Source organism: Lathyrus oleraceus, chromosome 5, assembly GCF_024323335.1.
Source record: "Lathyrus oleraceus cultivar Zhongwan6 chromosome 5, CAAS_Psat_ZW6_1.0, whole genome shotgun sequence".
Classification (NCBI taxonomy): Eukaryota; Viridiplantae; Streptophyta; class Magnoliopsida; order Fabales; family Fabaceae; genus Lathyrus; species Lathyrus oleraceus.
This window is the reverse complement of record NC_066583.1, coordinates 441915016-441921004: the sequence shown is the minus strand read 5'-3', so window position 1 is coordinate 441921004 and position 5989 is coordinate 441915016. Positions and strand designations below refer to the sequence as shown.

Below are 5989 nucleotides of genomic sequence, written 5' to 3'. Positions count from 1 at the left end.
ATCTACATTCGGAAAAGCGTCATTTATCTCTACTCAACAATCGTGGCCAAAACATTGTTTTGCATCACCTTAAGACAATATATCTTTCTTTTATGAAAAAGGTTTTTGATTAATCGCACGACGGTGAGAAAAAGTTTGATTGGTTGGATGTATTTTGAGTGATGGCGAGAACTTGGATGAGCGAGATATACATCTCGAATCCTAGCCTCAGGAGTGCATGGTATACACCATGTTCCATTTCCATCTTTATTGAAAAAGGTTAAGATAGGAATTAAGTATTTTGGAATTTGATTGAGAAAGGGTTTGAAGAAACCGCATTGACAATTTTAGACGATGGCGAGAGCTAAGATCGGCGAGATATACATCTCGAATCCTAGTCTCAGGAATGCATGGTATACACCATGTTCCATTTCCACCTTTATTGAAAAAGTGTTAAATAAGATTTAGGTATCTTAGATTTGATTGAGAAAGGGTTTGACGAAACCACATTGACAATTTTAGACGATGGCGAGAGTTAAGATTGGCGAGGCATACGTCTCGAATCTTAACCTCAGGAGTGCATGGTATACACCATGTTCCATTTCCACCTTTATTGGAAAAGTGTTAAATAAGAATTATGTATCTTGAGTTTTGTTGTGAAAATGACTTGACCTAGATCAAGTATTGATGGACGTTTAAGAGAAATTTGAATGAGTGTTTGAGAGAGCAAAGTGGATAAATTTAGATGATGGCGAGAGCTAGGATTGGCGAGATATACATCTCGAATCCTAGTCTCAGGAGTGCGTGGTATACACCACGTTCCACTTCCATCTTTATTGAAAAAGTCTTGACTATGAATTAATATATATTTTTTGAGTTTTTATCGGGAAAAATGGCTTGACATTAAATCAAGCGTTTGATGAAAGTTTGAAAAATAAGTGGAATAGAATTGGGGGGAGAAGTGAATTGACTTGTCTATTGAGAAAATACTCGACGTTGGATCGAGTCATATTTTTGTATTTTTTTGGAAATAGTTGATTTTATTCTTGTGTTAGTATCTAACTAAATAGTCAAACAAATAAAAACAGTACAAGATTATTATACATCGGGGGAGTGGGGTACATTTTTTCAAATGGGGATTCAAAAATCATGAAATAATTAAATCGGGCCCAAACAAACAAAATGATGCGAAATATGAGTGTAAGTGCAAGAGAACCGGCTCATTGTAAGAAAGCCCAAGAGTAAGCTATGTGAGGTTGATGGCGATGCTTAAAAAGCAATCGACTTACAAGGGTGTGAAAATGGGCTCGATATTGAATCGAGAAAAATATGATTTTTATAGTTTTAAAATGGTTTTGAATGAATGATGAAATTAAAAGAAAGCAGATCAACCATGAGTATAATAAAAACATAAACATAAAATAAAATGCTAAAAGAAAATAAAATGCTAAATACAAGTATCGAACCCACTACACTAAAGACTATAGAAATCACCCCTCTCCACCAGACCACTCATGACTAGTTATTATTTTAATACTAATTTAGATATATAAACCAGAATAGGTTAAAATCAAAATTAATTAAAAAAAATAAAATTAAAATGGAATGGTCTGTTAGACTACTCATTAAAATAAAGGAGGAAATCCCAAATGGTGACCCTAGCCGCCTGGCTGTTGGATCTTTGGGACTAATAACTAGTACATTACTAGGGAACACAAAAAAACAATGCATTAATATCCACTTATTAAAAAAAACAAAATAAGACTAAACATATTAAGTTTTTGATGGCTTTAATGTTTGTTGTTTTTTAAAAAAATGAAATAAATAAAAAAAAGGGAATCGTGAGATGTACAGTGACAGAAAGAAAAAAAAATCTTCAACCTCGTCCTCTCATCATCTCCGACCTCTCTCTCCCTCAACTCTCATCACCTCTCCATCGCTCAACCTCGCGTTTCTCTCAATCGCTCTCAATCGTCTCTCTCGCGTCCAAACCCCCTCTCTCTCAAAATCGCTCAATCGTCCTCAACTAATCTCTCTCAAACTCAGACGCTCATTCAAACTCAAATGCTCAACAAAAGAAATCTCACCTCTGGCGACGACGAATGAGGTGAGCTTAAATCTTCCTCCTCCTTTCCAATACTGGTTTTTTTTGATTTGGGATTTAGGGTTTTGATTTGCTTTGAAGTTTTTCCTTTCCGCCTCTCAATTGTTTCGTCCCCTCTTCTGAAACGATTCGCCTCTCCTTTTATGCTCACAGATTAGGGTTTTCGGCTTTGGTACTCAAAAGCTCAAAGAAGAAAATTTCCAGAAGTCTTTTTGATGCTCAGAATTGGACTACCTCCTTTGATGCTTGGCCTTGGAAAGGTAATCTGAACCATGCTTTCTCCAATTGTTTTGTCTGGATGCCAAATTGGGAACTCTTTGAAATTTTACTGCTTTGCTGTCTATTATGTGTTTTACCGCAGTGAAGGCTCTTGTAACCTTGAGGTTCGGTGACTCTTTAGCACTTGGAAAAATGGTGGTGGTTCATGTGAAAAGGTAGGAAATGTAACTGATACAGGATTGCAATAATTTCCTGCTACAACCTGTTGTTGGTGCAACAATTAACTGACAATTACCTTGTGAATCAGTAGGTTTGGCAACGGGATACCGCAAGCTTTGTTTCTTGGTGTGCCGGCTAGTGAATAGACCATTTCACAAGGTTAGCATGGTCTTCTTATGTAACGCCGTCCTAACATCACTCTACTTCTTTTTGGAAATCCCAATATCTGATCATTCAAGCTTGTATTTTCTTCATTTATGCAGGATAACAGTTGAGGAGGATCGGCTCATCATCTCATGTAACCTATAAGTAGCTATCCGCCCTTGTTCAAAGGAGTAGAAGTTTGTTGCTGCTTGACTCAATCCCAGGCCACTTAAAGTTACAACAAAAAGAAACAGTTACAAACTCACCACCAAGTGTTTTTCCGTGAATAACCAAAAGTCTTCCAACCCAGAGCTGCAATGCACAAGAACATATTGCAAGTCCATACACGAGTCCAAGACATAGGAAATTGGCTGTTCAGCAATGCTGGCTGCTTCAACACATGCATCTTGGACATTCTCTGCAAATCGTAACCAGATGATTTTAAATTGACTGTTATGATTGCTTTTACAATTGTAGGATTCACAACTTCCCAACTTTGCCCATTTTGAAAGGCATGTGCAAGCATTGGAAGAATGAGCATTTGTATTACAATCACCGATTGGTTATGCCCAAGTTGCTTTGATTGGAAAAGGTTGTAGCTTGTTTCGTTTTGTAGTGATAATGGTGTCTAGCTGGCTTGGTATGTTTGCTGCTGTAAGTCTTTGTTTCTTGAATTCCTCACCAAACAGCATTTTCTCAAACTTGACTAATTTCCTTCTCTTTTGCCTTGCATATATCTTCCGCAGTCTTGATAGATTTTTTGTCAAGTCATCAACTTCTTTCTCCAATCTTTTTATGCCATCCTTGGGGAAGACATGGAGTTCACCTTCTTAATGGCATCCATCGCCGTTTGTCGAGCTCTTCTAATGCTTTGCCGAGTATCCTCGCAAGATTTAGTCACCAACTTATTCATAGCCTGCACGTGCTCTTTGGTCAATGGTGGAATGACAACAATCAATCTTTCACCATCTGTTTTAGGATTTAATCCTAATGGAAATGAAACAGTGACGTTCTCTAATTATTTAAGTGTCTCTGGATCAAAAGGATTAACAGATAAGGTTTTTTAATCGAGTACGGAAACAAGAGAAAACCGATTCAAATGCATCTTGACACCGCCAGTTTCTACGATAATGTGATCAATCATTCCAGCGGATGCTCTTCCTGTCCGTAGTTTGCTTAGTTCAACGGATAATGCCGCCATTGCAGACTCCATCTGTGAGGCAGCAGAAGCCTTAATGGTAGGACCCACGTTTGGTGGAACCTCAACTACACTAACACCCCCTTCATCCTTCGACTTCCGGCCTGACAAAGGATCTACGACTTTCGCTGATAAAATTAGGCACAGTTGGAAGAGTAAAGACTCTAGTGCTAGCATCAGATATGCAAAGTTTAACAGAGGAATTTTCACAAACATGACTGGAGCAAGAAGGTAACTGTTTTTTTTCGTGCCTATTTTATCTTTAGCCAATACATCCTTACCCTTCTATTTGAATTTCCTTTTACAATTCGTGTCTTCTGTTACTTTGCTGACTCGAGATAAAACAACCTCTCTTTATTTTTTTTTGCAGGAGAACACTACACCTACAAGATTCAAGGGCTGATAGCTCTAGTTTGATGATTGTGTACTTTCCAATCAGTTTGGAACCCTTACAGTCTGATCATCACCGGCCAATGGAACAAGGATAGAAGGAAATTCGGCCAAAAATTCAGTTTGCCATTTAACTTGTGACAGACTACATAGAAATGCATAGCACTGAAGACTTTCAACCTGAACTGCAGCAGGAACACCTTCATCTGTGAAAAACTTTAGATAATAGGCGGGCCGGTGATACACTACACGGCGCAGCTAAGAAATGGAGGTGTTCACGGAATGCATGTTTGAACTTTGAGGAAGCAAAAAAATACAAACATATCCTTTATCATGCTGGTTTTACTACTTCTGTTGATTTAAATTGCAACCCTGCTATTGATTTTTTTCTGCGACAATTGGTACTCCTGGGATCGCATATGGCAGGTTGTTATAGCAGAACTTGTTGTGTTTGATGTTGTCTGCTGATGAGGATTGTTGCAGGTTGGGGACGAGGTTCTGAGCATGTTGATGAAGGAGTATCGGCAGCGTGTCGGCGCTGGTGCTCCTGTATACCTCGCTGCCGTCCTGGAATATCTTGCCGCTGAGGTTCTTGAATTGGCTGGAAATGCTGCAAGGGACAACAAGAAGACTAGAATTGTGCCAAGGCATATTCAATTGGCTGTTAGAAACGATGAAGAACTGAGCAAGCTTCTTGGTGATGTTACCATTGCCGATGGCGGCGTGATGCCCAATATTCACAACCTGTTGCTTCCAAAGAAAGCTGGTTCCTCTAAGGGTGCTGGTGACGGTGAATGATTCTTTGATAAAAAGTTGATTTCGTTAATGGGTTTACAGTGCCTGTTTCGTTTCATTTTTTTGTTAGAGGTTGATCGTTCAGATATGTAGGTTCTGTTAGTCATGTGAATACATTGGTTTCAGTTTGTTCCTTTTGATGAGATTTGGTGAAACTTTATAAAATTTATCCATTTACTATTTGGTGTTACCCTTTTTATTGTGAATGGGTATGCAATTATGAGAGAAAAAAAATGGATTTAATTGTGGGTTTAAGGAATTTGGATATTTGATTATAAAGATGGATATGGATTTTTAGGAATAATCCGAGACTAATCAAAATCAATAAAAAATCAAAAAAAGCTAAATAAAACCAATTAAAATCAAATTAATCTACAATTTGCTAAAATTACTTTGATGTCAAATTCTAACATTCATTTGGATATTAAAGATCAATTAGAATTTGAATCATTAGTAAAAATACAATTAAGATTAATTTGAAATTTGGAATTAGACTTAATTTGAAATTAAAATTGAAAAATAAAAAGAGTCAAATATTTAGAATCCATTTCATAATCAAAACACCATGATAAAGAAATACTAAATAATGAGCAATGTTTATCAAAAAATATGGATTTTGGGAATGGATGGTGGCCTTTGGTCATGAATGTATGCAAATGAACTTTAGGCCAAGTGCCAAACAAAAAATGAAAAAATGAAAAAAAAAATTCAGGACCAAAATCGGGGTATGACATAGTGCAATGTGTAAAAATACCAAAAAAAAAATACTTGTACTTTTTATTCATGTGCGTATTTGCTACAAACATGGGATTGGTCAAGAATGTCGTCACTCACTCCGGTAAACGAGAACCCATTCATGTTCTCTTTTGCAACAAAGTAAGTTTAACACTTTATAATTTAATTAATTATACTTTATATTACAATTAACTGTAAATAATATT

At 36.9% G+C, this 5989-nt stretch overlaps 1 pseudogene; it reads right to left on the bottom strand.

Annotated features, from left to right (window-relative positions):
- Nucleotides 1-3361: 3361 nt before the first annotated feature.
- On the bottom strand, nucleotides 3362-4588 carry LOC127081241 (uncharacterized; annotated as a pseudogene).
- Between the last annotated feature and the right edge of the window lie 1401 nt (nucleotides 4589-5989).